The sequence below is a fragment of the Sorex araneus genome, chromosome 1 (genome assembly GCF_027595985.1).
Source record: "Sorex araneus isolate mSorAra2 chromosome 1, mSorAra2.pri, whole genome shotgun sequence".
Classification (NCBI taxonomy): Eukaryota; Metazoa; Chordata; class Mammalia; order Eulipotyphla; family Soricidae; genus Sorex; species Sorex araneus.
The window spans coordinates 96,316,884-96,339,873 of record NC_073302.1 but is presented as its reverse complement, the minus strand read 5'-3'; the positions used below and the strand labels follow the sequence as shown (position 1 = coordinate 96,339,873).

Sequence of the window (22,990 nt, the reverse complement as noted above, 5' to 3'; positions counted from 1 at the left end):
CCACAGACTTGGATGAGCTTCACCCACAAGGAGACCTGCAGAAAAACCCAGTATATAGAATCCATGATTGAAATCTCCAAGCTCTCTGGGAGTGGAACTGGGCCTCCTCTCCCCAGCTTCCAAGTTTACCAGTAGCTTGGCAATCACAGCCACAAACTGCCCCTGGCGCCATATAATCTCATCAACGGCCAACATCCAGAGACTCAGAAAAGAAAGTTTCCGGAAGAGAGCAACATGCATTACCCATGAGTGAATCTGGTCTATAATCATATTCTTAATTTTAGAGTATGGAGGGACCTCTCATACTCTACGCCATTGATGTACCAAGAGTAGCACACATTTGTTTGGGTTTAATATACATGCTTGTAATCTCTTATACAAGGGCTTAATGGCTTCAGGATTAAATACAACAGTCTTCACACACTTTCCTCTTATTGGGAAAGTGCAATGGTGGTGATTGATTGGTGTTTGAATATTAAATGTAATAAATTATTGTGAACAACTTTATAAAAGTAAAATCACTGTATCACTGTCATCCCGTTGTTCATCAATTTACTCGAGAGGGCACCAGTAACGTCTCTATTACACTCAACCCTGAGATTTTAGCAGCCTCTCCTTACTAATTTTTCCCAACAATTGGAGGCTCTTTCAGGGTCAGAGGAATGAGACCTGTCGTTACTGTTTTTGGCATATAGAATACAGCACGGGTAGCTTGCCAAGCTCTGCTGTGCAGGCAGGATACTCTTGGTAGCTTGCTGGGCTCTCTGAGAGGTATGTATATATCTGTTACTGCATTTGGGATATGAATACACCACAGGGATATTGCCAGGCTCTCCTGAGTGGGCAATAGACTCTTGGTAGCTTGTCAGGTTCTCTAAGAGGGAGAACTAGGCTATTAGATATTGCAAGGCCGCAATGCAACCACATGCTTCCGGAAGCAGCCACATGCTTCTGGAAGTTTGGTTTTCTAGTCTCTGGATGTTGGCTGTTGCCTGGATTACAAGGCTCCAGGGGCAGTTTCTGGGTGTAACTGTCTAGCTACTGGAAAATGGGGGCTCTGGGAGGAAGGGACCCATTCTCGATCCGAGCAGCCTTGGAGATCTCGGCCCTGGGTCCCACACACCTGGGTTCCTCTGCCAGTTCCTTCATGAATGAGGCTTGTCCAAAAGTAAAATAAAATAAAATAAAAAATTGTAGGATAATGTTGGTTTGCCCTGCCTCCCTGGCCATTAGGAGCTTGTGTTTGTTGATTGCCCCCCAACCTACCAAATTCCTTTGTCTCCTGATCAGACTCTGACTTGTAAATATTCTCTTCTCCTTAATGTCCTTTGTGTGGTTAGTTATTTCAGAGCAGTTGCTTTTTATATGGATACAGGGAAATAGTTATAAAGACAATCTTGTGGCTTGGGAGTTGATTGACTCCAGATAACATTACCTCCTGGGCATCTGTTCTCTTAACTGAAGCTTTAGTTGCCCATATTTCCTAGATCCCCCAAAGCAGGGTCCTGACAAGGGACTGGATGGACCCAGGGCAAGCGGGCTACCCTGGCATCGAAATGGGCCTGGCAAAAATGCCCTAATGCTTAACTATAAGTTAAGAGTTTGGTTATGGACAAATTCTGTCATGATACAAAAGTAATAACTAGATTTGGTCCCTGTTGGGGGGGGTTAGGAATGATTGATCTGGCCTGAGCACTGTAGTCTGAGTCTGTGGTAAGATATTCCCAGGAGAGTCACCCTACAAGCCTAAAATTATTTATTACTGTGTCCATAGAGAATGGTAAATATTAGGAAGGAGATTTAAATATGTTAATTAAGTTGCAGGTCTAAGGAGAGGAGAAACACACTTTAAGGGATATTTTGCCCTTGTGGCCTTCAGGTGGTCTAGAAGTCTAGAAAAACAGTTTTGATCACACTTCCCATGGGGAGGCGTGAGGAGAGGATAAAGAAGGGAATTGATTGGTGGTTGGTGGAATGGACGGATGGATGGATGGATGGATGGACGGATGGATGGATGGATGGATGGATGGATGGACGGACGGACGGACGGACGGACGGACGGACGGACGGATGGATGGATGGATGGATGGATGGATGGATGGATGGATGGAAGGAGGAGATAAGAGAGGGAGAGAGAGCAGAGAGAGAGGAGACGTATGCATGGGGAAAAAAGAATCATGTGCTTAGAGATACAGAGAGAGAGAGAGAGAGAGTTGGAGAGAACTGGGAGAGACAAGAGATTGAATAAAGGGCAACTAATCAGCAAGCAGCTTGGACCTCATTCTTCCTTCATCTGTTCAAGGCAATGGCCGTCCCAGGTGGAAAAGCCGCACAAGAGCATCGAATGCGGGTGGCGAGAGAGTCACACGGACAGATCAAGAACACCCTTTCACATGTAATCCCTGCGCTTGTGAGGGGCTCACACAGGCCTGCAGAGTGAGGAATTTCACAGCCTGCACGTGGGTGAGAAATTTTACCAAAAAAATTTTGCTTAAATGGAACATGTTCAATAATAGCCACAGAAGTTTAATTTTATGTTAGGAAAACTGAATTGATATTAGGTTTTACCAATTTTGTAGATGTTTAGAGCTTCTGGGATCATAATTTCTTACACGAAACTAAGCAGATGTGTTGGAAACTTGCACATATAATTGGCATTCAAGAATCAATTATAATAATAATTATTATTATTATTAATTATTATCATTACTATTAGATGAGTCTTCGGTTCCTAGAGCCAAACTAATGTCTAAGAATATGCCACTGGAATTGTATGGATATTTTGGAGAGTACTTCAATGCATGAAAACGGAAATTTTCTTGCTGCAGGTAGGTCAATGTTTCATGATTTACAAATAGGAATCTTCATTACATGAAAAGCACTAATAATTTAAAAAACTTAGCTCAAATCAATTTTATGATGTTTCGGTTTCCAAGGTGTGAATAACTGTAATGTCCAGATTTAATTGAAACTAGTTAGAGTCGAGATTCTGTTCAGTACTAAGTTATAGATTTATTCCAATCCTAATACTGCAATTAGAAAGCAAATTTTATTGTAAATTCAGCACAAAAAGATCAGAGCTCAGAAGCCAGAGAAAGTTACTCATTGCCTTTGAGAAAATGTAGACAGAGAATTGACAGTGCTACAGGTCTACCATGCCAGTTTCCTCATTGTCCCTGAAGCCATCAGGAATCACTCTTGGAATAGTCACTACCACTTTGTTTTATAAAAAGACTTAATTGAGAAAATTTGAAAACCTAACTTTATGAATCATCACCTCATCTAGAAAATAGAAAGGAAATCTGAGGCTACACAAAATGAAAATTGTAATAGACGGAAGGGAGAGGAAAAATTGTTTCAGTCAAAATAAACTTCCACAGGAGTGACCCCTGGGCACTTAGCAAGGAGTATTTCCAGAAAACTGCCAGGCTGTGGCCCAAGAACTCCAAAACTAAAAAAAAAAAGTATGCATTTATTTAGGCTGAAGAGACAGTCTTTAGGATAAGGCGTTTACTATGTGACTGACCCCAGTTTATACACCAACATATTTGGTCCCCTGAAGAACCAAGAAATAGTCCTGGGTGTGACCAAAAAAAAGTCTGTTTTTATTCAACTTATTGACATCTAAACAAAGTGTTATAGTATATCTGTTTCACAATAGAGGTGACCATAGAAATTCGGGGTGATTCAACTCAATACATTTTTAGAAACAATTAGTATATACAAGCACTGAATAAGACCCAATCACCCAATCAGACATACAAGATTACTTGAGATTTTATTTGGGATGAGAAAATAATGATAGACATTCTAAATTAGCAAACATTTATTGAGAACTACTTGTATCTTGTACTTTTACTTCTCTGGTTTCTTTTCTTTTTTTTTTTTTTTGCTTTTCAGGTCACACCCAGCGATTTTCAGGGCTTACTCCTGGCTCTGCACTCAGGAATTACTCCTGGCGGTGCTTGGGGAACCATATGGGATGCCGGGGATCAAACCTGGGTCAATCGCATGCAAGGCAAACGCCCTACCCGCTGTGCTATCACTCCGGCCCCAACTTCTCTGGTTTCTTGACCAATGTTCTAATGAAGCTACTGGTTTTCCTTCTTTAATTTAGTTTTTTTTTTAAGAATACGTGCTGGAGAGAGATACAAAGTCCCAATATGTAATATTCAGCTAGTAAATTATTAGCTGAATATGACATATTGAATAAAAATACTAATAATTAACAATAGAAAACATTTACTGAGAACTTTCCAAGCATATATGGATCCACAGAGATAGAAAGAAAGAGAGAAAGAGAGAAAGAAAGAAAGAAAGAAAGAAAGAAAGAAAGAAAGAAAGAAAGAAAGAAAGAAAGAAAGAAAGAAAGAAAGAAAGAAAGAGAAAGAAAGAGGGAAAGAGAGAAAGAAAGAAAAAAAGAAAGAGAGAGAGAAAGAAAGAAAGAAAGAAAGAAAGAAAGAAAGAAAGAAAGAAAGAAAGAAAGAAAGAAAGAAAGAAAGAAAGAAAGAAAGAAAGAAAGAAAGAAAGAAAGAAAGAAAGAAAGAAAGAGAGAAAGAGAGAGAGAGATTGATTCTCTAGAATCTAGAAATGCTGACATGGAGGCTGGTTTACTGTCCAGCCACTGCATTGGAAAGACTATTTGCTAATAACTCTTTGCTCCAAACAAAGACAGCTGAATGATTCACCCTTAACTAGGGACATTTGATATCACAACTCATTAGCATAAAAAGTAAAGAGAAAGGAAAAAATATGCTGAATGCGTAAGGATGATAATGTAGGATGATTGAGAAAAATAGTTTTCTCAAAATAATAAGGCGTTTTATTCTGAAACAATAGACACAAAAATTACCAGAGGATAAAAGATAGCTCTTGGAAATTAGAATAAAAATATCAGAAATAGCAATGTCAGTGGTATAGTTAGAGTGGGTAAGGGGCACGCAGCAGCAGACCTGCTCCTGAGCACTGGGCCCCAAAGCACCACTAGTAACCCCTGAGCATCAAGCCAGGGCTAAGCCCTACGCACAGCGATGTGTGGCTCAACCCCTTCAGACCCCTGGGAAAGAAGCAGAGAGGTGTAGCAATAGTACCATTGGTCTGGATGTTTCCCTGCATGCAGGCAACCCGGGTTTGATCCACAGCATCCCAGATTCCTACCAGGAGTATCCCTCAGCATAGAGCCAGGTGTAAGCCCTGGGTAGAGCAGGGTGTGCACCCCCCACCCCAAATAAAAATGCAATGTGTGATATAAAGAAACATGGTAAGTTAATGATAAAAGTCCAATCACCAGCCTACTGAGCTTACCGTGGTAGTTGGATTGGGAAGGTGAGGGGGGCACTGTGGTAGCGGGCTGGAGCTGGAACACTGTAGGCACCAAGGTCTATCTTTAACAGTACCGCAAGTCCTGCCACTTTAACATTTTATTTTTACAAGTAAAAATTTTGAAAGAAATGGTTGATGTTTTGATTATGATGATTGACTTTAAACCCTGATACTGTTGTAGACACACATAATCTGAAGGTCTGAGCCACTTTGCAAACATTGGCCCATAACTTTGGCCCATATTTTCATTTAATAAGGTCTTACTTGGTCCTTCAACCAAGGTTTGAATACTTCTATATTGCTTTTAATTGCTTTAATATCCCTAAAGACTTTCCTATTTTATGTAACCCTTTATCTTTGTGTCTTTTATCTCTTGCTATGAGAGTACAGAATTGTTGATATGTTTAATGGTTTTGCAGTTTTCAGATCTGTTTGAATTTTCTGATACTCAGCTGAGGATATTGTTCTCAGTTAATCTGTTTGTTAATCATATCTGTAAACATTAGATTCGTACTTAAGAGAAACCGTGCATAAAGTTAAACCAGACAAAGTAAAACAAAAAATTTGAAAGAAATATACAATTGAGACAATTTTAATAAAGAATAATTATAAAATAGTATAAAAGCAAAAGGATTAGTTTTTTTCTTTTAAATTTTTTAATTTTTAAAAATTGAACCAATGTGAACCACAGAGTTACAGAAATATTTATGATTGAGTTTCAGACATATAACATAAATCCCTTCATCAGTGTCCACTTCCCTACACCAGTTTCCTCAGTTTCCTTCCCACTCTCCACCTGCCTCTGTAGCAGGTATTTTATCCCTTAGAAGATCAAAGAATAAATGTCATATATTCATAGCCAATAAACAAAATTCCAGAAGAAAAGAAAAATAAAATGAAGAAGAAATTATTTTCATTTTTTGTGGGGGTGGGCACAACCTTCAGTACTCAGGGCCTACTCCTAGCTCTGTTCTCAACAATCACTTCTAGTGGGCTTGGGGGACCATAAGAAGCTCCAGAATTGTACCCAGATCAGCCCAGTGCAAGGTGAACACCTACCCTATATACTATAGCTCCAGCCACAGAAATAAACAATTAAACAAACAAATGAAAAACACAAGTCTACTTTGCTGAAACAGAAACGCACCCCCTCAGCATCTGACACATAAATGAATGGTGCCCAAGTTCTGTCATGTTCTTCTATGTCCTGTTATGTCATCATGAGCCTGTCCTGTTATACCCTGTTATGTTATCATGAAAGCTACTGCACCATGAGTAAGAAGTAAATTCTAAAATTTTTCAGCAAGGCAAACCAATTTATACACATAACAATAAGAAAATAAAAGTTGAATTTTAGTAATGAACACAGTATAAAATCATTGAGCAATGTTTTGGGGGAAAAAATCCAAGGGAAAAAATTAATAAATAGATCTCAAATATTTTACCTTTAAATAAGAAAGTTTATAAAGATTTGCCTTACCAAACCAGAACATGAAACCGAGGAGAAAAAGAGAGCCTCCAGGAAACAAATATTCTAATGCTAAGTTTTGGCATGAGTAGAAGCAGCTAAAAGAAGTACTGGGAGGTATTGTAGTGGGAGATGCATGATAACAAGAGGGAGTCTCTGAAGAAAATTTAGACACTCTTCATAGGATATCATTGGTTTGTCCTTTCTCCCTTGCCACAAAGAGCTCACAAAGAGCTTAGGTTTATTGGGTCACACCCATCACAGTGCTCCCGAGTCACTCCCCTTCCTTTGTCTATCTGTAACCACTTCTCTATGCTCTCTTCCCCAACCACTTAATAAGCTTTCCCCCCTAATCTGACTCTGTTAATTTGTAAGGTCAGATCTTTCTAGGACACCAAACTTGCAAGTCTATATTGCCTTTCTCCTCTCCTTACGTCTTTTGAATAGTTTACTTTAAAGCAATGTCCTTTTTGTATGGACAAAGAAAGACAGTTAATATTATGCTTTTGTAATTTGGATTTAATTGGTTCTTCAATATTATTCACTTTAGGGCATCTGTTTTCTCGACTTAAGCCTCAGTTGCCGTTTAGTTCCTAGCACCCCAAATGCAGCGTCCTGACAAGGGACTGAAGGGACAAGGGACTGAAGGCAAACTGTGAGCTACCCTGGCATCGAAATGGACCAGGCCAAAGTGCCACTATTCTTAACTATAAGTTAAGAGCTTGATCATGGACAAATGCTGTCATGATCCAAAAGCAATGATGAAGGACCCTGCTAGGGATAGGAAAGACTAATCTGGCCTGAGCACTGTAGTCTGAGATTGAGATGGCCCCAGGCGAGCAATTCTATAATCTTAAAGTATCTCTTACTGTGTCCATACAAAATGATTAATATTATGAATGCTTATATGTTTGTTGGACAAAGAGAGGAGAAACACACCCATGGGACTCCACCCTTGGGCGGGTGTCCTGCTGAAAGAGAATCTGTCCTAGAAGCAGCATCCCCTGAGGGAAAGAACTTTACCCCTATTGATTGTGACCACACCTATGTGCAAGCCCCAACCCCTCATGCTGATGTGATTTAACTAGGCTGGGGGTACCAGATCCGGGGGATCCAGATCCAGAGCTTGAAGAAGAATGAAGTAGCATGGGGGAGGAAGAAGTAGGAGGAGAATCAGAAGAGAATGGAGTTGGGAATGGAATAAACTTCACCTGAGACCAACCAGCCTGGCTCCCATTCCTTCCTAAGCCAGCCCTTCATCATCGACCTGCCCAGGGTGGGGGAAGCAGCATGAGACTACCAAGCAGCATGAGACTACCAGACTATCACATGCCCTTTTTGTGATTACACACTCTCCATGCCCATCCACTTCTATGAAAATTCATGATTTCAGCCTTCCTAACAGTTGCATAGTATTCCATTGTGTAGATGTACCAAAAATTCTTTAACCAGTCATCTGTTCTCGGGCACTCAAGTTATTTCAAGATTCTGGCTAGTATGAACAGTGCTGCAATGAACATACAAGTGCAGATGTCATTTCTACTGTATTTTCTGCATCTCCAGGATATATTTCCAGAAGTGGTATTGCGGGTCATACGGGAGCTCAATTTCTGGTTTTTGGAGGAATTCCCATAATGATTTCCAAAAAGACTGGACCAGTTGGCATTCCAACCAACAATGAAGGAGAGTCCTTTTCTCCCTGCATCCATGGCAGCATTGTTTGTTCTTCTTTAAAAATTTTTTTTTAATTTTTATTAGTGAATCACCTTGGGGTGATTTACAAACTTCCATGCTTGTGTTTCACTCATACAATAATCGAATACCCTTCCCTCTACCAGAGCCCATTCACCACCACCAATGATCCCAATATCCCTCCCATCATCCCTACCCCTCTGTGGCAGGGCACTCCTTTTTGTTCTCTTTACTTTTGGGTGTTGTAGTTTGCACTAGAGGCATTGAGTGGCCATTATTCTTTTTCTTTTTGATGTGTCCCAGTTTCTGTGGTTTAAGATAATACCTCGTTGTTTTGAGTAGCATCTCTCTGATGATTCACTTTGTAGAGCATAATTTCCATGTACCTTTTGGACCTTTGAACTTCTTTTTTGAGGAAGTTTCTGTTCACTTCTTCTCCCATTTTTTGATAGGATTGGAGGTTTTTTCTTGTAAAATTCTACCAGGATATTATGCCTCATGATCACGAAATCACGAAACCCCATTAATCACCGATTTCTCGGGCGTGCTCAGTAACATCTCATTTCGTCTTTTCCCTGAGATCTTAGAAGTCCATCTCGACTCGGCCCTCCTAACGATGTTGCACTGGGGGCTCTTTCAGGGTCAGGGGAATGAGATCCAGTTTGTTACTGGATTTTTCTTATGAATACACCATGGGAAGCTTGCAAGGCTGTCCCATGTGGGCAGGAAACTCTCAGAAGATTGCCAGTTTCTCCCAGAGAGAGAAGTAGGCTAAAGATATAGCCTGCTGAGAGTCTCTCTCTGGATGTTGGCCGCTGATGGGATTACATACACTGGGGTTCCTCTACTGGTACCTTCATGTATGAGGCCTGTCCAAACCTGTGGAGAGGGGCCTTCAGCATGGCTGTAGCTAGGTCCTGGTGGTCTTTGGCCACCAGGAGGTCTGCTCAGGGTGGGGAGGGAAACTGGAGCCCATACCCTCCGAGGGGCCCTGGGGAAGCAGCCAGGCATGCGGGCAAGAGACTATCTGCCTCTATCTGATAAATATTGGGTAAATAGTTTTTCCCATTCTGTGGGCTCATCTGTATTTTGGTCACTGTTTCTTTTGAGGTGCAGAGGCTTCTTAGTTTAATGTAGTCCCTTTTGTTTATATTGTTTCCACTTGCTTGTTCAGATGCCTTTAGTTTCTATATTATTGAGGGTTCTGCCTACATTTTCCTCCAAGTACTTTGTGGATTCAGGTCTGATATTGAGGTCTTTAATCCACTTTAATCTGACTTTTGTGCCTGGCATTAGACAGAGGTCAGAGTTCTTTTTTTTTTTTTTTTTTTTTTTGCAGGTAGCTGTCCAGTTTTCCCAGCACCACTTACTGAAGAAAGTTTCTTTGCTCCACTTCACATTTCTTGCTCCTTTATCAAGGATTAAGTGATCATATACTTGAGAGGCTGTGTCAGAATATTTAATGATGTTCCATTGGTCTACAGGATAAATGGTTAGACATGGAGACTACAGTGCTAAGTGAAATGAGTCAGAAAGAGAGGGACAGACATAGAATGACTGCACTCATTTGTGGAATATAAAGTAACATAATATGAGACTGCCAATTGGCAGAGACCAATTGGCAGGAGCGATAGCTCAGTGGGTAGGACATCTGCCTTGCACATGGCCGACACGGGTTCAATTCCTCTGTCCCTCTCAGAGAGCCTGGCAAGCTACGAGAGTATCTCGCCTGCACAGCAGAGCCTGGCAAGCTACCTATGGAATATTCGATATGCCAAAAACAGTAACAAGTCTCACAATGGAGACGTTAATGGTGCCCACTCAAGCAAATCGATGAAGAGCAGGATGACAGTGATACACTGAATATGAGACTAACACTTAAGGCCATTAGAGATAAGGGCCAGGAGGATCACTCCATGGATTTGGAAGCTTCCTCATATGCTGGACGAAAAGGCAGTAGGGATGGAGAAGGGACCACTAAGTAAATGATGGTTGGAGGGATCACTTGGGATGGAAGATGTGTGCTGAAAGTAGACTAAGGACCAAACATGATGGCTTCTTAGTGTCTATATTGCAAACCATGATGCCCAAAGTTAGAGAGAGAGTAAGAAGGAATGTACCTGCCACAGAGGCAGGGAGTAGGATGGGGTGGAGGTGGTGGAAGAGATACTGGGAACATTGGTGGTGTAAAATGTGCACTGGTGAAGGGATACTGGGAACATTGGTGGTATAAAATGTGCACTGGTGAAGGGATGGGTGCTCAATCATTGAATGACTGAAATGTAATAATGAAAATTTGTAACTGTATCTCACGGTGATTCAATTAGAAAAAGGAAGAGGGACTTGAGCGATAGCACAGTGAGTAAGGCATTTGCCTTGCACAGGGCCAACCCAGGTTAGATTCCCAGCATCCCATATTCGATGAGCACTGCCAGGAGTGATTCCTGAGTGCAGAGCCAGGAGAAAACACTGACCATTGCCAGGTGTGACCCAAAAAGAAAAGAAAAGAAAAAGAATATTTTATCTGTCAAAGAAAAGTACTTGGATAAATTATGAATGGGAATTGTATAAAATTACCAGTAGACAAAAATAAAATCAGTGAATGAGCATAAATCCATGAGTAACTATAAATTATACAAAAAGTACTATGAGGCTCAGCCACAAGCAATATTTATATAGTATAATAAAATAAAATATAGTATTTATTTAACCCCAAAAAGTAGCACATGCATTTAACTTGAAAGTATGTGTAAAGCACACATAGAGTAGAGGAAGCTATATTTCAACACTACAAAGACAAAACAGCATACCTAATTTAAACCAAAAATGTAGGCACAGTCTAATAGCCTGGTTGGTTTTAATACAAAAACTTCAGAGCAATTCATTCTGAGGAGTTAAAATTGGAGATATAAATAAAAAAACAAAGGAAAGTTTATTTCATGATATTTTTAAATTTTTTAATTTAAATTTGTCAATATGAGCTATTTCAGCCATGTCCATAAGAATAGAGAATAAATATATTAAGCGCACAAATATGTGGCAGGTTTTATTTTTTAATTATAATTCTTTTAGTGTTGCCCCTAAATAAAAACAACAAAAATTCTAGTGAGTGTTTTCTGATTCCATTTTATTTCCCCTCCCTGAATAAGTTGCATGTTTTAAATCATTACTGTATAGGTTCAGTTCTATAGAGTATTTTTCCATGCTATCAAACATTTTTATGCATGTAAATTTGCAATTTGCTTCTCCCCATTGCATATAGTCTTCCTCAAACTTTTTTTTTTTTTTTTGCTTTTTGGGTCACACCTGGCGATGCACAGGGGTTACTCCTGGCTATGCACTCAGGAATCACCCCTGGCCGTGCTCAGGGGACCATATGGGATGCTGGGATTTGAACCCGGGTCGGCCGCGTGCAAGGCAAACGCCCTACCCGCTGTGCTATCTCTCCAGCCCCGTCTTCCTCAAACTTAATCATGTTAAATCATAGCTTAATTGGAAAACGGGAACGCAGTCTATATATGTCACTGAAATTGATTCCAGCTTTTTACTAGTAACACATCAATGTACTACTATAACTATTTTCAGGTGAAATTCGGTTACATTTTTCAGCATGGGCACAAAATATTTAAACTTTGTTATTTATAATCTAATAAACTCTACATAATGATTCAACAAACTTATATTGACCTCCTCCCAGTTTGAGAGCGCAGTTGCCCCAGTCTTCCCCAGAGCCAGGCTATGCTCTGGACAGGGTCAGTTTCCCAGAAATGGATGCCACCAACTTTGTTACAAGTCAATCCTTACAGGTGAGAACACTGCATTTTATTCCAGTCTAAGTAGTCCAAATGGCAAAAAATGATATTCCTCTGGGTGAATTTGTCTACCTGGTTTTAACTTTTCTCCTACTCTATTTAAACTACTAGAGTCTACCTTATACGTGGAAGTCTAAAAATATGCTACCTGAACTCAGCTCTTGACACTGTTAGGGCGTGGATGGAGATCTCCCTTACCAACAAAGAGACTCTAGAGACTGCAAACAGCAAGCAGGGTTTATTGTAAGACTGGCTAGCCAGGGTCCAGCCACCTACACGGACACGCAGGTCCAGCAGGTTGGGCAAGACCCTGAGCTTCTCCAAAGGAGAACTTATATAGACCTTCCCCAGCTGTTACAGCAGAGCCCACACATTTCATAGCCAATAGATTTGTAATATTGCAAACTTTCTTAACCAATCCATTTAAAAGGACATCACTCCTTAGCCTAAGGTTTTAGAGATCAGCAGTCTCGCCAATATTCAGGAATGTACCTGTTCTGGGGGCAGTCATGGGCCTTGTGCATAGGTCTTATGAGAGACATCTGGTAATCTGGTCTGACCACCACCCTTCTTGCGACCTGGGGCACCTGCATCCGAATTCCTTGCTCAGGGGCAGAAAAACAAGTTATTCTGCAAGGTGGGCTCCTGTAAAAAGAGTCCTGTGGTCTGTCCTGGGCCAGTCCTTCACATTGAGAAAGCTAAACTAATTCCTACGGTCTGTTCTGGGCCGATTCCTCACAGACACCTCATCACACACTCTTCTCTATCAAACAAATCTCTATATGGTCATTTAAAAAATTTGTTTTATTTTTTAAAAAATAAGATATAGTTTATCAGAGTGACTTACAGTTACAAAGTTGTTCATGATTGAGTCTGAATCATATAATGTTCTGACACCCATCCTTTCACCAGTGCACATTTCCCACCATCAATATCCCCAGTTTCCCTTCGAACCTCCCCCCCATACACACATCTGCCTTTATGGCAGGCACCCGCCCCCACCCTCTACCTCTCAGTCTTATAGTTTTAATTACAGATGCTGAAATTTTATCAGGTATATATGCTTATTTCATAGTTATAGTTGCCTTTACATTCCCATTGGACTTTGCAGATTTATAGACTTTGTCATTGCCATAGTTATTTTTAACTTTTGTGATTCTTTATAGTTTAAAAGCAAATGCATTAATTTAAAAAATAAAAAAATAAAAAATAAATTAATGTATTGCTTTCTTTGTAATACATTCTTTGTAATAGAAGTATAATATATATTGACCTAACAAGTACATATTAATAAAAAAAACTCCTCTAATTTCAATCTTTTGACAAATGATTGGTATTTCATTGCCTATATCCAGTATTCAAGGACAAATATTCAAAGAATACCAACTGAACACTAATTAATAGTAATTAAATACTGATTTAACTTAATTTAATTTTAATTAGGCATAACTTAATTATGCCTAATTAAAATTTAATTTAAAACTAATAGAACATATTACATCTTGAAAAAACATTAAACCTGTTACACACAGTTTAAATGGTATCTAAATTCTCCAAGAAATGAGCCAAGGAACCATTGATCTCATGGAGAAAAAACACCATTAAGACATTACCTTCAGTATTTTTCCCTTATTCTCTCACACTTCTATATTCTTAACTCTTCAGTCTGCTTGTCAATTCCCCTGATCTGCTCCAACTCAACCTAAGGTTATGTTTCCATGTTTTCTGTCTCTTGAGTCATCACTGTCTCCTTCCTGCCTTCCTACTAACCATTCTCTGAATGACCTTTTCCAATTTGTACTTTTACCAATTTACCTAAACAGAAAAACCAAACTCCAAGGTCAGTCACCCCCACATTATAAGCTGGCATAGGACAAAACTGTCTGAGTATATTGTAAACGCCTCTGATGTGCATTTACTACATTTCAGTTTATTCAATATTAAAGTCTCCAGCAGCTCTTCAGCTGCAATGATCCATGACTATGATAGAAAACACTACCTCATCTTCTTTAAATGTTGAAATCTCTACAGGACTATCTCAGTAACTCCCATAATGTGTATTTAAAGGACAGAACACACCTGCAGGATCTAATTTATGTTTAAATTTGCCCACTCCTATGATTTGCCTTGACTAACTTACTGAATTACTTGGCATAAAAGTAAATCAGTTAGAATAGATTCAAGTTTATCTTAATATCAAATAAATAAGAAGCATTTCATTATTTATCCCCCAATTTGGTGAGTTTTCTATATTTTTAAATTATTTTTTACAATACTTTCCAACCCATGTTTGGAACTCAAAAAAATTTATGTGAAAATATGGAACAAATAATAATAAAAGTTGAAGAAACAGAGGAATAATGAGGCAGGAATAAAGTGTATGATTTATTGATATTTTTGGCACCTTATACTTTACTCAGAATTATGCCTGTACTAACATAAAATCTGAATTTGCAATATTCTAAGTCTGTAAGTAAAATTTTTTTCTAGATTTTTTATTCTATTAAAAGAATGTTCTTTTCCTCTTCCACTGTTGGTGGGAATGCTGACTGGTCCAGCCTTTCTGGAAAACAATATGTACAGTCCTTCAAAAACTAGAAATTATGCTTCCATATGACCCCGCAATACCACTTCTGGGAATATATCCTGAAGATGCAAAAAAAGCACAGTAGAAATGACATTCAGTACCTGTATGTTCATTGCAGCACTGTTCACAATAGCCAAAATCTGGAAATAACCCAAGTGCCCTAGAACAGATGACTGGTTAAAGAAGCTTTGGTACATCTACACAATGGAATACTATGCAGCCTTCAGGAGAGATAAAGTAATAAAATTTGCTTATAAATGGATAGACATGGAGAGTATCATGCTAAGTGAAATGAATCAGGAAGAGAGGGACAGACATAGAAGGACTGCACTCATTTGTGGAATATAGAAGAACATACATGAGACTGATACCCAAGGACAGTTGATATAAGGGCCAGGAGGATTGCCCCATAGCTGGAAGCCTGCTTTATAAGTAGAGGGGAGAAGGCAGCTGGAATAGAGAAGGGATCACTAAGAAAATGAGGGCTGGAGGAATCAGTCAGGATGAGAGATATGTGCTGAAAGTAGATAATGGACCAAACATGATGATCTCTCAGTGTCTGTGTTGCAAGCCATAATGCCCAAAAGTAGAGAGAGAATATGGAGAATATTGTCTGCCATGTAGGGAGGGGGAAGGGTGGGGAAAGGGGGGTATACCAGGGATATTGGTGGTGGGGAATGTGCACTGGTGGAGGGATGGGTGTTTGATCATTGTGAGTGTAACCCAAACATGAAAGCTTGTAACTATCTCACGGTGATTCAATAAAATTTAAAAAAATAAAAAATTAAAAATAAAAGTTCTGTTACTTTGAAACTAACTCCTGAATTTGTGTCCTTAGCTTTTTTTTTTTATAAATTTAACATAAAAAAATCCCTAATGTGTTGCGTGAACATTCGTGTGGTCGGAAGCACTGAGATAAGGAACGCGGAAGAAATGTGTTTCATGGAGTACCAAGGTTCTCTCTGACTCTTGACAAAAGGTAGAGAGCCTTGTGATCTTTTATTGATCATGGTACCTCTAAAGGGCTCAATACAGTGACATAACCAAAGGCATCAAAAGAAGTTACAGGAAGAACATTGAGGCAGTAGAATATGCATTATTTCCTTGCATCTGCAGACCAATAATCTTGGCCTCGGAAAGAAGATACAAAACCAAAACATTTTGGCTACAAGCATTTGAATTTACATCCCAAACACAAGGCTAAGCTGCCACCTAAAATCTACACTTCAAATACAAACTAGGCCATCACCTGAAATCTACATCCTAAAGACTAGGCTGGGCCAGGCCCAGAATCTACAATGTCAAAGATCAGGCCTGGCTAGCACCGGAGATCTGCATGTCAAAGACCAACCAGACTTTTGTGAGAAAAGGAACACTGCCCCTTTCAATATACTGAAATTATTTTCTGAAGGAAGCTTGAAGGGGGAAAATATTCCTGTCTGTAGTACAGTCTATGTGAGCTTGCCCTGATAGCTCAGTCCATCCCCAACACTAATGTTTGATATTAAATTTTCTATAGAGCACAGTGTAAGTAATTCTATGGTTTCCCAATGTCTAGGGCTCTGTCTCTCTTCCTCTCTGTCTCTGTCTCTGATTCTGTGTCTGTGTCTGTGTCTCTCTCTGTTTCTCTGCCTCTCTGACTCTCCGCCTCTATGTCTCTTTCTGTCTGTCTCTATGTCTGTGTGTCTCTCTCTCTCTCTGCATCCTGTTTATAATGTCATTTGATCTATCCTCTTCTGGTTCTTCTCTCCAGTGTAGGATGTCCTTGTCCTGTCCCTCCTGACTCAGAGATATGCTGAGTCCTTCCTTACCTCTGGTCTGGGTCTGATACTCTCTAGTATTTCTGGGGCTCTGTGTCTGCTACTCTAATGTACAGACCCACTGTTCTTTGTCCCTTTGACTTTCCTTCTTTCAGGCCATGTGGGTGAGAAGTGCTGCTTTTGTTGCAATCTGCTCGTGTGCCCAGGTGAGGGATCAGAGGAAAGCTGCCATCTGTGCTGGTGAGAGTTATCTGACCTACGCTCACCTTGTTATGTGTCACTATTCCCTTAACCATTTCAGTTGTTTCTAACTTGCTCATTTTAGCAATATTTAAAATGACAAATTGTGTGTAGTAGATTATCTCTGCCATTCTCATCGTCACTCAACCTCCAGATAGTATCAATATTAGGGGTTCAAGTTTCAAAATAGGAATTGGGGGTTGTGGGAACATGGCATTCAATACATAACAAGAATTATTATGTGAAAGAAAAAAGGCAACAAAATCAGACTAGCTAATGTCATTTGATAATGATTCAAACTATATGCATAGCGTTATTCATCTAACCTTTAAGAGATATAGGTTTATTCATACATTTTTATTCTCCCACTACCTTTAGAAACATTATGTCAGTTTTCCTCAGAAAAAATTATTTTTCTCAAATAATTTTGCTGAATTCACATCATCTGTCTGGCAGAGATACCAAAGATTAAAAATTAGCACTCTGGTATTCACCTGGGAAGTTATGCAAATGTTCATCTGTTCCTTTTGAAACCTTGAGCATCCTGTGGGACACATATTTTCTCCACAGAATTATATTAATACTAATATGTAAGTGAACACTTAAACCTGTAGTTCAGAAGGAAACCTGCCAATTTTATTTTAGAACATTAGAATGACTAGAATCTTGATTTCCCAATAGTGACTCTCATGGTTAAAATATGGTTCACTTGGACAACTCCAAATGTCAGATTCATTCCAATGACTCTGTCTCTTTGCTACCCTGGAAAAGTGGTGAATCAGAACAAGTTCATCTAAAAAAACCGTGGGGAATGAGAAAAGAACTTATTCAGACTCTTACTGTATTCAACAACTCTTCTTTTAAATATGAAATCAAACTTCTAGTAAATGAATAATAGGATGTTAATTTGATTGTTTAAAATTAGACAAATATAATTATAGCTATATAGAGACATATATATTTACATAGCACTGCACGTAGCACTGTCGTCCCATTGTTCATCGATTTGCTCGAGCAGGCACCAGTAATGTCTCCATTGTGAGACGTGTTGTTACTATTTTTTGCATATTGAATATGCCATCAGTAGCTTGCCAGGCTTTATCATGCAGGCAGGATACTCTTTGGTAGCTTGCCTGGCTCTTGGAGAGGGAGGGAGGAATCGAACCTGGGTCAGCCGCGTGCAAGGCAAATGCCCTACCCATTGTGCTATCAATCCAGTCCTTATAGTTACATATAGACATACTTATATAGACATATATACACTAGACAAATATATAGAAATTATTCCTTGTTTTAAAATTTTTTAAATTTTAACATCATAATTTACAACATTGTTCATAGTATAGTTGTTTCAGGCAAGCAATGTTCGAACACCAATCCCACTACCAGTGTGACCTTCCCTCTACCAGTGTCCCCATTTTCCTTCCAACTACCCAAGCATGACCCTAATCAGTCACATAAGAAATTTACTTCACATTATTTGCTCCAACAAAGTGGCAAATGGAATTATCACAAAATAGAGCAACTAGCCTCAATTTGTGATATTGTTATATCTCACAGTAAATTCTAAGAATCTACTAAGCTGTTTTATGCTGGTTGAGCATCCTTTGTTACTGTTTATGTTCACAGAGCTTGGTGAGCTTCTACACATATCCCCCATCAAACTTGTTATGCTCCTATTGGGCTATTAATACTGTGGAATTTTGAAGGAGGTGTCATGGTTGTGTATTTTAGGAGCTGTGAGCTAAATCAGCTTCTACAGCAAGGTAGGTTGGGTGGATCAGCTGCCAGGCCTGGCCAGAAGAGAAGGCCAGAAGCCTGATCTTTTCCCATTCTAAGACCTCAGAGCTTAAAATTCTGAAGATTTAACTACCTGAAAAAATTTGTTGAGGATCCTTCCTTGATTTTTTTAAAATTTTTATTATTATTGATTTTATTAGTGAATCACCATGAGGTACAGTTACAGACTTACAAGTTTCCGTGCTTGTGTTTCAGTCATACAATGCTCGAGGCATATAATCCCTCCACTAGTGCCCATTCTCCACCACCAATGATCCCAGTATCGCTCTTAGCCCTCCATCCCATCTACTCCACCCGATCCTACCTCTGTGGCAGGGCATTCCCTTTTGTTCTTTCTCTCCTTTTGGGTATTGTGGTTTACAGTAGAGGCATTGAGTATTTGATCTACAGTCTACTTTCAGCACGTATCTCTCATCCCCAGTGGGTCCTCGAACCACACTTTACCTGGTGTTCTCTTCTAAATCTGAGTTGCCTTTTCTTCCAGCTTGTGAGGCCAGCTTCCAAGCCATGGAACCAACCTCCTGGTACTTATTGCTACTATTCTTGGGTGCTAGTCTCCCATTCTGTTACTTTATATTCCACAGATGAGTGCAATCTTCTATTTCTGTCTCTCTCTTTTTGATTCATTTCACTTAGCATGATACTTTCCATGTGTCTCCACTTATATGCAAAGGTCATGACTTCATCTTTTCTAATAGCTGCATAGTATTCCATTGCATAGATGTGTCAAAGTTTCTGTAACCAATCATCTGTTCTCAGGAACTAGGTTTTATTTTCCAGATTCTGTCTATTGTAAACAGTGCTGCAATGAACATTCGAGTGCAGATGTTATTTCGAATATACTTTTTTGCCTCTCCGGAATATATTCCCAGGAGTGGTATTCCTGGGTCAAATGGGAGCTCAATTTCTAATTTTTTGAACATTGTCCATACTGTTATCCAAAAGGGCTGAACCAGTCGGCATTCCCACCAGCAGTGTAGTAGAGTCTCTTTCTTCCCACATCCATGCCAACAAGCAGTTGCTCTTGTTCTTTTGGATGTGTGCCAGTCTCTACGGTGTGAGGTGGTATCTCATAGCTGTTTTGATCTCCAGCTCTCTGAGGATTGGTGATGAAGAGCATTTTTTCATGTGCCATTTTGCCATTCGTATTCCTTCCTTGAGAAAGTTTCTGTTCATTTTATTTTCCCACTTTTTGATGGGGTTGGATGTTTTCTTCTTGCAGATTCCAACCAGTGCCTTGTATATCCTTGATATAAATCCCTTATCAGATGGGTGAATATTCTTTCACATTCTGTAGATTGCCTTTGTATTTTGGTCACTGTATCTTTTGCAGTGCAGACGCTTCTTAGTTTAATATAGTCCCATTTGTTTTTTTCTGTTTCCACTTGGTTGGTCAGTGGCATGTCATCTTTGAAGATACCATTAGCCTGAATATCATGGAGGGTTTTGCCTACCTTGTCTTCAGTGTACCTTATGGATTCTGGTCTGATGTTGAGATCTTTAATCCATTTTGATCTGATTTTTGCCCATGATGTTAGTTTGAGGTCTAAGCCCATTTTTTTTGCATGTGGTTCTCCAGTTATGCCAACACCATTTGTTAAAGAGGCTTTCTTCGCTCCACTTCACATTTCTTCCTCCCTTATCAAAGATTAGATGTTCATACATTTGGGGTTGTATGTAGGGATGTTCCACCCTGTTCCATTGGTCTGAGGCTCTGCCTTTGTTCCAGTACCATGTTGTTTTAATTGTTACCACTTTGTAGTATAGTTTGAGGTTGGAGAGGGTGATGTCTCCCATCATCTTTTACCCAAGAATTCCTTTAGCTATTTGTGCTCATTTGTTGTTTCATATGAATTTCAGGATTGCTTGATCCATTTTTTTGAAGAATTTCATGGGTATCCTTAAAGGGATCACATTGAATCTGTATAGTGCTTTGGGGAGTATTGCCATTTTGACAATGTTAATTCTTCCTATCCATGAGTAGGGAATACGTTTCCATTTCCTCATGTCCTCTTTTATTTCATGGAGTAGCATTTTTGTACTTTTCTTTGTAGAGGCCCTTTACCTCCGTAGTTAGGCTCATTCCAAGTTACTTGATTATATGGGGCATGATTGTGAATGGGATTTTTTTTTATTTCACTTTAATCTGTCTCGTTATTTGCATATAAGAAAGCCATGGATTTCTGGGTATTGATTTTATAGCCTGTGTTTCTCTTGTACAAGTCTATTGTTTCTAGGAGTTTCTTGCTAGAGTTTTTAGGATTCTCTAGATATAGTATCATATCATCTGTGAATAGTGAGAGCTTGATTTCCTCCTTTCCTATCTGGATGCCCTTAATGTCTTTTTCTTTTCTAACTGCTATAGCAAATACTTCCAGTACTATATTGAACAAAAGTGGTGAGAGGGGGCATCCTTGTCTTGTCACTGATCTTAGAGGGAAGACTTTTAGTTTTTCCCCAAGGAGGATAATGCTTGCCATAGAATTGTGGTAGATGGCTTTGACTATCTTTTTTTTTTTTTGCTTTTTGGGTCACACCTGGCAATGTACAGGGGTCACTCCTGGCTCTGCACTCAGGAATTACCCCTGGTGGTGCTCAGGGGACCATATGGGATGCTGGGAATCGAACCTGGGTCAACCATGTGCAAAGCAAATGCCCTATCTGCTGTGCTATTACTCCAGCCCTGGCTTTGACTATCTTGAGGAAAGATCCTTCTAAAGCCATTTTCGTGAGAGTTTTCATCATAAACAGGTGTTGGATCTTGTCAAATGCTTTCTCTGCATCTATTGATTTGATCATATGGCTTTTATCTTCACTTTTTTTGATATTATGGATTATGTTGATTGATTTCCGAATGTTAAACCATCCTTGCATCACTAGGATATATTCTGCTTGGTCATCGTGCATGATCTTTTTGATAAGTTGTTGGATTCTATTTGCTAATATTTTGTTGAGGTCTTCACATCCATATTAATCAAGGATATTGGCCTGTAGTATTTCTTGTTAGTGAGGACTTTGCTTGCTTTTGGTATTAGGGAGATATGTGCTTCATAAAAACTGTTTGGGAGAGTTCCGGTTTCTGAAAAAGCTTGAGGAGAAATGGCAACAGGTCCTCTTTAAATGTTTGGAAGAATTTGCTAGTGAATCCATCTGGGCCTGGGCTTTAGTTTTTGGGAAGACTTTTGATTGCAGTTTCAATTTTCTTGATACTAATGGATCTATTCAGGTATTACAAGTCTTGGTTCAGTCTTGGGAGATGATAGAAATCCAGGAATTTATTCATTTCTTCTAAGTTATCTTGCTTCTTGACATACATACTCTCAAAGTAGTCTCTGATAATCTTTTGAATTTCATTAGTTTCTGTTTTTCATTTCTGATTCTGTTTATTAGGGTTCTCTCTTTTTCTTTGTGAGTCTTGCTAGTGGTTTATCAATCTTGTTTATTTTCTCAAAGAATCAGCTCTTGGTTTTATTGACCTTTTGGATTGTTTTTTGGGTTCCCATGTCATTAATTTCTGCTTTCAGTTTTATTATTTCTTTCCTTCGGCTGGGTTGGGGTTCCTTTTGTTGATCTTTTTCTAAGGTCTTGAGCTGTGAAGTCAAATTATCTAAGTTAGCCTTTCTTCCTTCCTGAGAAATGCTTGCAAAGCTATAAATTTTCCTCTTAACACAGCTTTTGCTGTGTCTCATAGGTTTTGGTAGCTCGTGTTTTCATTCTAACTTGTTTCCAGGTATCTTTTGATTTCTTCCTTAACTTCCTTCCTGACCCACTCATTGTTCAACATTGAGTTGTTTAATTTCCAGGTTTTTGATTTGGTTCTCAGCGTCTGTGTACATTGTGTGCTTCTATCTTCAGTGCATTGTGGTCTGAAAAGATAGTTGATACAATTTCTATCTTCTTGATTCTATTGAGGTATGTTTTGTGATGCAGCACTTGGTCTATTTTAGAAAATGTTTCGTGTGCACTGGAAAAGAACGTGTATTCTTTCTTTGTGGTGTGTAAATCCCTGTATAGGTCTGTTAGCTCTCTCTCTTTTATTTCTTCCTTCATAGTCAGTGTTTTCTTGGTGAGTTTTGTTCTTTTGATCTATACAGAAGTCACAAGGCGATGTTGAAGTCTCCAACTACTATTGTATTGCTAGCAATGTGCTTAAAAGAAAGCTCCCAGAAGAGAGCAATGCAGAGAGTCTCTTGCCCGCATGCCTGGCTGTCTTCCCCAGAGCCCCTCGGAGGGGATGGGCTCCAGCTTCCCTCCCCACCTCGAGCACAGCACCTGGCGGCTGAAGACCACAAGAACCTAGCTATAGCCA

At 39.3% G+C, this 22,990-nt stretch overlaps 1 pseudogene; it reads left to right on the top strand.

Moving 5' to 3' along the window:
• Positions 1–22,990, top strand: part of LOC101539722 (protein SET-like) — a 169,166-nt pseudogene that overhangs the window by 28,336 nt on the left and 117,840 nt on the right.